This window comes from Halyomorpha halys, unplaced genomic scaffold, assembly GCF_000696795.3.
Source record: "Halyomorpha halys isolate HHAL.00 unplaced genomic scaffold, Hhal_1.1 Scaffold41.1, whole genome shotgun sequence".
NCBI classification, from domain to species: domain Eukaryota; kingdom Metazoa; phylum Arthropoda; class Insecta; order Hemiptera; family Pentatomidae; genus Halyomorpha; species Halyomorpha halys.
Genome location: NW_027115338.1, coordinates 1557132 through 1569180, shown reverse-complemented (window position 1 = coordinate 1569180; position 12049 = coordinate 1557132). Strand labels below are relative to the sequence as shown.

General features: G+C 28.4%; 1 long non-coding RNA gene across 1 annotated transcript in view; it reads right to left on the bottom strand.

The window, feature by feature from the left end:
• LOC136797015 (uncharacterized) overlaps positions 1-12049 on the bottom strand; it is a 356578-nt gene that overhangs the window by 259503 nt on the left and 85026 nt on the right. The window lies entirely within an intron of this gene.

Genomic DNA, 12049 nt, shown 5'->3' with positions numbered 1-12049 from the left:
TTCCTCTCGTATTCAATCCTTACAATCCAAAATCCTTCGTAAAATCCTCAATGCTCCTTACTTTGTCACAAACAAAATCATAAATAAAGACCTTAATGTTCCCTATGTAACCGATCTAGCCCGAACCAGATATCATTCCCTCCATTATAAACTATCTAACCACTCAAACGCCCTAGTTTCTAATCTTGCATCCTCTTCCATTCCTGACAATCCTCCGAGGCGCCTGAAAATAAGATGGCCACGAGACCAGCTAATGTAAAATGTCATTAGATTGCTACCAATGGGTAGTTTCTCTACACGTCTGTAACACTCCAATTTAACTTAGATCAGATTTACTAAATGTATTATAATGTACAGTTGTAAATAACAATAAATAGATATAACAAAAATAAAAATTAAATCATTCTCTTTTTGTTCATACATTCACTTAGTATATTTTCCTATTCATATTCATATTTCATTACTCATTTTGGTTTATATAGCTTTATATTTTATTTGTTTAATCATGTCATTTTACTAACATTGTTTTGTTACTCAATTAATTACATATGTTTTCTTTCCTACTTTTTCATAACAATGAGTTTCATTTCGTAGATATATTTTTTGCCAGTTTTTCATATGTATATTATTTTCTTGTTCTTTCCTCTTACTTAATTTTCATAATACTCAGATAGCCTTTATTTTCTTGTAATACTTAGACTATGCAGTTTCAATATATATTAATTCCGTTTTTTTGATGTCTGTTGAATATAATCTCAAATCTATTTATCTTTCGAGTAGTTTTAAGAAAATAGTAGAACGCATCTCGAAAACTCCGGCCATCGATCTGCCTATTCTTAGTCTAATGTTCTTTCAGGTCTAGTTCTATCAGAACAAAGTGTGTATATTTATTATTCAGGGGAAAAAACTATCACCTAACGTAATAATAATCCGGCAACCAATCATTAGCACAATTAGCAATCATAACAATAGCTTGGTTTTTAAATACGACAAAGATATCAAGGTAAGAAATTTATTATTATTTCTGTGATACGAACATAAAGAAAAAAAAATCTTATAATTAAAATTTTTAAAAAATAGTTTCTCTTTCGAGAGGTTTACTGCATAATAAAAATCAAAGAGTTTGAAAAGAAATAATTAAATAAAATTAATAAAAGAAAAATAAAATAATACACATAGATAAAATGTACTCTGAGAATAAGACAACAAGAACATTATTGTTATTTTACAAACTAATTAGTTTATACATTATATATACAAAAACAAGAAATTGATTATGTTCTCATAAAATATTAAGTTAGTTACTTGACTAGGAAGAAAGCATACAGACATAAAACCAACAGGACAGAATAATGAAAATGTATTTTTCTTTCATCATGCTGATTAATAAAACCTCTGCATTAATAAATGATCTGTATTATTAATAATCAAGTCCCAATAAAGGATGAAAAGTACAGCACAACATATCGCAAAGTAGATAATAATGATCCGAAAATAACAGTGCATTTTTACTTCTTGAAAACTTTTTTCAAGTTGTTCTTGTTTCTTTAAAACGTTTTTTAAACAGTTTATTGCAGAATGTATTGTTTAGACTAATATTATAAAGTTGTTACGAGAGCTTTTTTGTTAGAACCTGTATCGTTTAAGCACTTTTGAAAAATATATCTTATCCAGTCCTAAAGGAGCTTATTATCAAAACGTTATTCCGATTAAAGTTCGTGTTAAACTTTTAACTTTTATCTTTAACATTAATTTTAAAATTTTTGTACAGTTAAACTGAAAATACTTGAAAAAGTAAAAAAAATTATTTCGAATCCTAGTTAACAACATATAGTGAAACATTATAAAATTGTAAAGATTTTCGCCTGGTTGCCCATTATACATCTCTCAACAACCACCAACAAGTCTTCCATTTTTACGTAATTATAATGTATATTAAATAGCAAAATACATTAGAAAAAAATCCAATTCTTCTAGAACATAAATAATAATGTAAAAACATTTTATATTTATCCTACTTCTTTATCCCCACTCCTCCTTCCAATTACTCTGTCAAGGGGTAATTTCAAGGTAGAAAAATCTAGAAGATCTGCAAATAGAAGTATAAATAAATAAAAGTGACAGAAGAGGAAAACCTCCCCTAATTGGGGTAATAGATCTCAGGAGTACACCTGGATCTGAGCAGCTATCTTCGTCCTTAGTGTTTCTTTCGCTAAAAATTCTTTTACTAAAAGATATCAGAGACCATTCTAATCAGGGTTATTATAAAAGAAGTGTCAATAAGTGTGAAATCATTGGAAAATAACTTCTTTTTTTTCCCTTGAGATAAATAATAGATAAAGAAAAAAGTACATAAAACTTAACTTAGTGTAATTTCTATTTATATGTTGATGCGAAAAAAAATTAAAAAACTTAACTAATAAATTTCGAACTTTCTGACTTATACATTATTTAAGACTTATTATTTTATGGAATTACATTGTGTTAGTGAATAAGAAAGTAGGAAGGAAAAGAAAGTAAGAAAAAAGGAGTTCTGAAAAAAAAAAATGACAGTAAATTCCTTAAAGATACAATTGAGATCTTAAAGTGGGTCTGCAATTATACTTGACGTAGTACTGTAGAATGAAATGGTTCGAGCGGTAGTAGAAAATTGAACAAAATTTTATGTCAGTCTCTAATAAGTCATGTCAAATAATAAATAAGTCATGTCAAGTTATTCATAGCTTTTTAATATTATTGAGTACCTAATTGACCGGCACCAGCAAATCTTGAGGTTTTCTAAAACAGTAGGATGAAATAATTATGATTTCATTGATTTATCATTTATTGTTGGGTTTATGTCTACTTGCGTTGTTCATAATCAGGAACCTACCAAAATACTTTAGTAAAGAATAAAAAATTCTATGTTCTTCAATAATAAATCAATGAACTATCTTCAAATTAGACAAGCTCTAAGCGTATTATTTAATTTTCCTTTTGTATTTTTTTTTATTACCTTTTTAAATGCTTTGATTTCATTGTTATAATCTCAGGAACAAATAATATATTATCATTGATAATAGTTACATTTTTTTTATTTTTCCTCTAATTGCAAGCTCGTATTAAAATAACAATAACAAAAATGTCTTATTCGATATGTTTGTAGTAATTACGAACTGAGGTAGCTTTATGGTTGGAAAAATGTTCGTGAATATTAAATGAATTTTCACTCAAAATTTAACATTCTAGTTCTTTCTAGTAATAGTTTTTGGGATTGAGTTCATAAAAAAAAAATCTGGGCCTACTCGTAGTCCTAATATTATCAGGGTTGCGGGTTGGCACTTAAGGGGGCGCCCTAGTAAAGTTACTCGGTAACCATATTGGCAACGAGGGTTGCCCCAATCTGTCAGAGTTAAAAAGAAATTTTATCCTAAAAAGTGTTTTTAACTTTGGAAAAAAAAAAGTCTTTACTTATAAAACTGTTTTTAAGGTAACTAATTTATTTACATCAACAGCAATACTGATTATGTAAATAAATAAGAAAATAAAAATCCGAGGCTGAATTTAAGCGAAGGAGAGTCTTGGGTCAAATTCAAACTAGACAAGGTGTCTTGACCTAAATTGCAAATTGATAAGGCGAGGATTAATTTTAACCAACGGGTCTTTCTCTCAATTCATTTGCGAACAGAAACAATGATGGACAGAAAATACACGGGAATTAAATGTATTCTATCCAAAATTTTGAAAACTAAACTCTTATTATATTTTCTGAAACACCCTAAAACATATTCCTCATGTGCTAGACCTTATGTGGTACCAATTATCTACATTTATTCAGGAAAATAATTAATGAGAGAACAACGGTTATTAGATTTGTTTAGTCCCAAGATATCAGTATATTTTGAACTGCTTACTAATGATTTATAGGGCTGCTGAAGAGAGATGTGCTTCTCTGGTCTACATTTATTAAATTTTGTAGCATTTAGTCTTCATAACCAGAATTAGAGAATAGTTAACTGATTACTTAAGATTTTATTAAAATCTACAAGTAATAAAATTTCATTAGATTGGTTTCTTTCATTCTTTTCGTCCCCATTATTTTACAATATTCTACCTACTAGGGTAGATTACTACACATGAAGCTTTCGTGAGTCCTTGTTTGACCTCCATAAAAAATAAAAAAAATATTTCATTTCTCTGTGTTTTTCACTAGCTAAATTTCAGCGCAAAATTCAACTTTTTGCGAACACTGTGGGTAGGGCAATGACAATTGTCATCAGTATTCGCCTAAATGGAATGCCTATTGTGAATTTCAGCAAATGTGTAACTCTGTACGAGGGAAGGAACAAACACTGCTTATCCAACTGCGCTTCTCAAAGGTTCCCAATCTGTAGATAATGGTAAATATTCTAAAATCACGATAACTTTAATGAATATTAAGAATGAAAAAAAAAACACGTAATCTATCAGAATTTCGCAGATATCTCTCACACACATTTACATATAAATGCCTCAACAAATAAAAAAACCAAATATCAAATATAAAAGCCTGTATCACTGCCTAATTTAAAGGTAAATAAAAGTTTCCCAACCTCTGTTTTATTCTATTCACCATACATCATATTCACATCCTATTATTTTGGAAAAATAATCACACAACTTCAATACAAGTAAAGGTTTTTTATGTCACATACTAAGAAATGTAGATTAATTACAGCATATATGTCTAGAAGCAGTATGTCTAGAAGGTAAAGCATTGAATAGAAGATGTACAATCCCCTCTTTTTATTTTAAAGTGTTTTCTTTACCGTTTTTTTTTTAACACAACTTTATCTTCTTTATCCTTAATTATTTCCTTGATTTTCGTATATTAAAATCCTATTATTAACACCGAAAATATTTCATAGAACTTAGTTAAATCAAATAATTTTAAGTTCGGCACAATTCAACACATTGTTTCTGTAGTTATAAAAAAATATTTCTTATAAGTTATTTCATTTTTTTTTCTCAACGCTACTATGACTTTATTCGCTACTATATACTCAAGTAGGTTAGAATTTTCGAATTTGCTTTAGATGTTGGGAACTCAGCTCCGATGCTTTTCTGTAGGAATTTTTCATAAAGTGGATGGCATACGGCGGTTGAGCTCCCCAGGGAAGGATGGAGGTAGACCTTAGGTATTCATTTCTAGGGCCTGTTTGATATTCGTTTGGAATGTGCTCCACGTTAGCAAGTGTATTTTCTCGAAATAGCACTTGCTTCCTCCTCTTAGTGCAGTATTAAACTACCAAAGTAGCAGTAGTGGAATAAAATAAGCTTAAACATTTCCCCTTTGAATTGTTTGATATCTCTAGTTAATGATTTTAATAGCGTATTCAGTTATTAAAAATTTCCTAAATAGTGAACGAAGTTAGTATTTGCTTACAATCAGTTAAAGTTTAGCACATATGATACTGATTAAAGCCATATTAAGGTTTCAAAACAATATCCTTTGAAATGCTAATTAAGTTGGCATACATATATTAGTTTTCAATTTAACAATTATTGCATATTAAACATTATACAGGTCTATAAAATAAACTTTTTAATTTTAATTTGGTCATTTTGGCAGATTTTTATATTTTTAGTGTGCAATAATGAACACTATTTTTTTTTACATCACATACAGATTTTTCGCTAATTCATGATATGTAATACTAGTATTTTGCACAAAAATCCAGAAAAATCTTTTATAGTCCCTGGGGTTCTCAACAAATTTAATTAATTTATTTTTAGTATACAAATGACTATGTGATATACTAAATTCCATTATTCAGAACTCAGGCTTTTTATTCACTTCAAACTTAGCAAATCTATTCTTTAAATAATTTTCAATAATCCCAAATTTGAGATTAATCACACCAAATAATATTGAGATCAGTCAAAATGATCAAATCGCATTTTTTGTTGTCGACCTATATTATTTTGATTGATAAAAAGATATCTTATTGTATACATAATCACCTTTATTTTAAAATGATTTGCCGTCAGAGTCCCAGGAACGAGACTTTTTTTTCTATATATGTAAGTTCTGGAAAATAAATTTGCACATTTGTAATAATGGATGAATTTTTATAAAATTTTTTAGTAGATCATATTCATATGCATGTCTAACTTTAGGACTTTAGGGAAGAGCCCTTCTCATAATTTAGGTGCCTCAACAAAAATACATGTGTTAGCGCATGAGTAAGCGAAAGTAATGGATGAAATTTGTTAATAGTTATACTCGATTACTGCGATCCCTAACTTCCTTCCAACTTTAAATCAAATCGGAAGAGCCACTTTCGAACTAAAATGTGGGCCAAGGAAAATACTTTTACACAAGCGAAGGTAGTGAATAGCTTTCGATAAAATTGAAATATAGTTATCTAGGTACGAACCTACACAATGTCTGAAAATTTTAACAATATTGAATTGTCATAGACATAATGTCCGAAAAAAATATGATAACTGACATAGGTTTCAAAACAATATCCTTTGAAATACTAATTAAGTTGCCATACATATATTAGTTTTCAATTTAACAATTATTGCATATTAAACATTATACAGATCTATAAAAGAAACTTTTTAATTTTAATTTGGTCATTTTGGCAGATTTATATATTTTTAGGGTGCTTAAACCAAAATTAACTCTATTTTTTTACATTACATACAGATTTTTCGCTAATTCATGATATGTAATACTAGTATTTTGCACAAAAATCCAGAAAATCTTTTATAGTCCCTGGGGTTCTCAACAAATTTAATTAATTTATTTTTAGTATACAAATGACTATTTGATATACTAAATTCCATTATTCAGAACTCAGGCTTTGTATTCACTTCAAACTTAGCAAATCTATTCTTTAAATAATTTTCAATAATCCCAAATTTGAGATTAATCACACCAAATAATATTGAGATCAGTCAAAATGATCAAATCGCATTTTTTGTTGTCGACCTATATTATTTTGATTGATAAAAAGATATCTTATTGTATACATAATCACCTTTATTTTAAAATGATTTGCCGTCAGAGTCCCAGGAACGAGACTTTTTTTTCTATATATGTAAGTTCTGGAAAATAAATTTGCACATTTGTAATAATGGATGAATTTTTATAAAATTTTTTAGTAGATCATATTCATATGCATGTCTAACTTTAGGACTTTAGGGAAGAGCCCTTCTCATAATTTAGGTGCCTCAACAAAAATACATGTGTTAGCGCATGAGTAAGCGAAAGTAATGGATGAAATTTGTTAATAGTTATACTCGATTACTGCGATCCCTAACTTCCTTCCAACTTTAAATCAAATCGGAAGAGCCACTTTCGAACTAAAATGTGGGCCAAGGAAAATACTTTTACACAAGCGAAGGTAGTGAATAGGTTTCGATAAAATTGAAATATAGTTATCTAGGTACGAACCTACACAATGTCTGAAAATTTTAACAATATTGAATTGTCATAGACATAATGTCCGAAAAAAATATGATAACTGACATACCAAAAAAATATCTAAAACATAAAACGCAAACAGAAATTTCCAAGTAGATTTTTTCACTTCCACCGTGAACACAAAACATGCAATACCTTCTCTACATTGATATTTTCAAAACACAGACCAGGTCAAAATAATAACTTAGCGACAAATTTCATTTATTTTTTTAAAAACTGCATTAATCATAATTTTTTTTCAAAACAACTTAACTAAACTGCAAAAATTACGAAAATTGTTCAAATCTGTTAAAGTGATGTGCGAATTAACTAAATATGATATAAGACTTTATAAACACGTTGGTTCTATTCACTCTGCTCCTTTAATGATTATAAGAAAAAACTCTTATACTCAAGTAGACGGAAAAATTATAAAACGACTCAATACACTCGAATATAACAATGGACACTCTAGCTCAGAGTGGCAGAATTAATATCCTTTCTTAAAATCTATTTGAAAATCCGCCAGGTCTTAGTTTAGAAAATAGCCTGAAGTTAAATAGAAACAAAAATCTGCCATATTCAAAAACTGTCTGATAAATTTTTGCTTCTAAAACATGAGAAAATGTGAAACCGATGACAAAACCAGGAAAAACAACAGTAGCTCATACGCAATCAGATAAGACAACTAGGTTCCATATTTCACTGAAAAGGCTTTCTTTCCTGCATTTCTTCACTGTATGACTAAATTTTATAGGAAAAATGCAAAATACAGCGCATAAGAAAGGATAACGATTCTTCTTATAAGGACTCATGTAAGTAGATGGTATTTTAATAAACCAAATACTACTTCAGTAGTTATAACTTCAAAAAAACTGAAATGTTTGAAGAAAACACAATATTACAACTCTAGATGTTTATGGTATCAAAAGTCATACCTTTAAAAAAAATATTATAATTATTAGTAATACGAATGAAATAATTGATGGAAGCAATTTAAATGATGCGCCAAGTTCACTTTACTATTTATTTCTCCACACCTTAATTTACACTTAAATATTAAACATAATACACAACAATTCAGTATATAACAATTACTGCTAATATTCCCTAATAAGTTTACCATCGAACTTTAAAGCTACAATACCTAATATGTTGGTTTTTACCCCGGTCGATTCCTAATGCTGGAAAGAAATTTGAACTAAAGATTAAATCAAGAGGTTGGTCAGCATAATGCTTAACCACAAGGTTCTTTCCCAACCCATGGAAAAGTAAGGTAGGTACTTTATAGAAAAAAAAAATTCAACTTGACAATTGGTCAATTGCTGGCAAGATAGATAATAGTTAAAATACTAAATAGTTTAGTCTGCCTAGTATGCGCGGTATCACTACCACTTAAACTGACAGATAGAAACTTAAATACGCCTTTCCTGCTAGCATAATTGTTGTCTTATTTTATTATCGTGGCAAATACCTCCATAAAGAAAGACTTAAATAGTATTCATGATATCCAGTAAACATAGGATTATTAGGAAAAAAATAAAGTAATAAAACAAATTTTTATTATTCTGCTAAATAAAGAAATGAAGGCAATAAATCGTACAATATGATTATGTCAAAAAGGCCATTTTTCTTAGCTGCTGTCAAAATAAAAATTTTCGATAACATTATCAGTTGTCAATTTTTGATTACAGTAGCTGTTACCATAAAATAATTTTAGGCTACGTTAACGGATTGGATATTTCGTACAAAAACAAACCAAAGGAGAACTCATTCAAAAATCTAGAAAACTGATCGGAATTTTCAAAATTCAAAGAAAAGTTTGTACAGAAATGTCCATTTATTCTAACAGAATTTACCCTATGCACGAAAATCCTTAATATCACTAGAATAAGAATAGATAAATTTACATTAATAAATACCTCGAAAGAAATCCATCACCATTAAGAAGTCAACTTACCTAAAAATAAAAGAAATATTAATAATCACAAAAATGGTAAATATATGCTATACATAGTTTATTTCAAATTTATTTGGAATAAAAATAGTTACGATTCAAATTTCTAAAAAGATAAAAAGATTATAAGGAAGATATCAAGTCCCCGCAAGAATACAAAAAGTCTTAAGAAAACTGATACGTTTTTAATTTTTTTTTACAATTAGAATTTTTTAACTATTGTCCTGCAATCTTAGTTAGTGCAATAGTTTTATATGCTTACGATAATCTCCAAAATTATAACCTACGTTGTTTTAATATATATATTATTTGGCATCTATATGTAAGGATTTCAGAGCTTAAATATACCTTTATATTATAGAATGTTTAAAAAACAAAATATACATAAATTTGAATTGGAAAATTAATCTAAAAAATGCAATTTTGAGAAGTGAATTTTACGTTATTGGTATATATGTCACTTGTAGGCAAATAAATAAGAGTATTTACCGATTTAAATTCAAACCAACATAATTAAAACCAGTAAAGTGAAAATATATGATAACAAAGACTCTTAATACCAATCACACGTTTTTACAATATTAAAATTTCAAAGACCTCCTTCAATATTATATAAATCGTATTAAAAACTTATTAACCTTCTAATAAAGTCTAAGCCATAAAATATGAAAAAAAAAAAAAAAAAGAAAACATCATAACGCCAACGATCCTCCAAAGAAGAGAGAGTAAACAATAAACAAGAAAATAATGATAATATATTATTAGAATTCGTACATTCTCTTAATGACTCCTCCGACTCCTTCTTTAAAATATTAAAAATTGCTACAACAAAAACTTTCCTGTTGGAAAACCTAATGAAGCAAGCACATTAGGGATTTAAAAATTAATCCACAAACTGAAACAGAAACAGATCAAATTTTCATAGCCCAATCTTCTCTAATTTTGCCAGTGTTCTTTATTTTATGGTATAATATTTTTCTCTTTCTTTCCTTAATATTAATATTGAATAAATTTTATAGCATGCATTTCTATAAAAAAAAAAAAATTGCATTTTAATTACGCCAGAATTATATTAATGATGATGATAAAATGAGTTATACTTTTTAAATTAATTACATATGTGTAATGAGAGTTTTATTATATTACATACGTGAGTACGACAATAGTATTGCTCTGAGATCAATTATTAATATTTAGTGGTAATTAGAATGTATATTAAACAATAATTAATAATTCAAAATGGACAGTAATTAGAGCCAGATTACCAAACACGGGTCTAGTGACACTGACTGCCACGAGGACGTATACTAAAAATGGATTTATGGTTTGGTCCTCTTAATTAATAAAAATGATTTTTTTTTTAATTTAGTGATAATAGATATAAAAATTTATATATTTTTAGTGATAATAGATATAAAAATTCATATATTTTTAGTATATCTACCTACATTTATTGCAAGAAAATATTTTTAATATTATATTATACAATTACGGAATGTCATTTTTATTATATTATTGGTGGAAATTATTTAACGAATAATAAATTTAAAGTTTCAATAAATACTTTGTCACAGAAATTTTAATAGTAGGACAAATTTTTAAATTCCAGTCTAACTGAAGCCTAAGTCTGACTGAATCAATATGTCTGGGATTTTTGGGCCATTTTAGTAAAGTAATACACAAAAATACTTGTATTTCTGGATGCATATTTGGAGCCAAATAGTAATACACCGATGTTATGGAAGCTCTGGGTGGAAAGAACGTGGCGTAATGTGGGTCAGGCCCCAATCAACAACTTGAAGCCATTGAATCGGTTTTTGATTAATCCATCTAACTCTGTTTATGGCAGTACTCGGTTGCTCGTAAAACAAAATTAGTTGTTTTGCTGCTTCCAAAAGACCCTTAATTTAATTTAATTTAATAAAAAATAAAATAAACTTGATCACAATATTGTACATATATATGTATTACGGTACTATAAATCCTTTTTCCAACTTTCAAGAGCGATGGATTTTGATAAATGAGACATAAATGAAAATAAATTTCATCGAGAAGTAACGAATCTTAAATTCAATTCTTAAATTCTAGCTGGATTTTTAGTAAAAGCCATTAAAAAATTTAAAGGTTTTAGAACTCTAGTAGAGGTAAGTTGGCGGAACGGTTCAACTTGGGTTCTTATAAATTTCAACTGGGACATCAACACCCAAGTACTCCACAGAACGAAGGTTGAATCCGGTGCTTTACACCCAAACATGAAACGTTTCTTTGAAGTAGCGCACGAATTAGGCACGAGTCAAATCTAAGGTTAGCTTCCCTAGCGCCATGTTTACCATGGAATCCTTCCCTAATGTTTCGTTCTTTCCCATGCTATGGGTCTCTTTTATTTTTATTTTTTTATTTATTTTTTTTTTTTTGGTGGCTCATAGTTCAACTAGATATCCTGGAGTGGAGCTCAAGATCCTGAACATGGTTGGGTTCTGTTTATACGTCGGTGCATTTATAACAGTATATTTTGAGCTAAAGAATTAATTAAAATAACCAAATTAATAATTAATAATAATTTAGTTGCTCATATTATACAGTGGTATTCCAGGAATGTTTAGAACAATTTGAGCTCAAATACTGTACTAAATGTGTCCGTTTTTAAATATGTAACC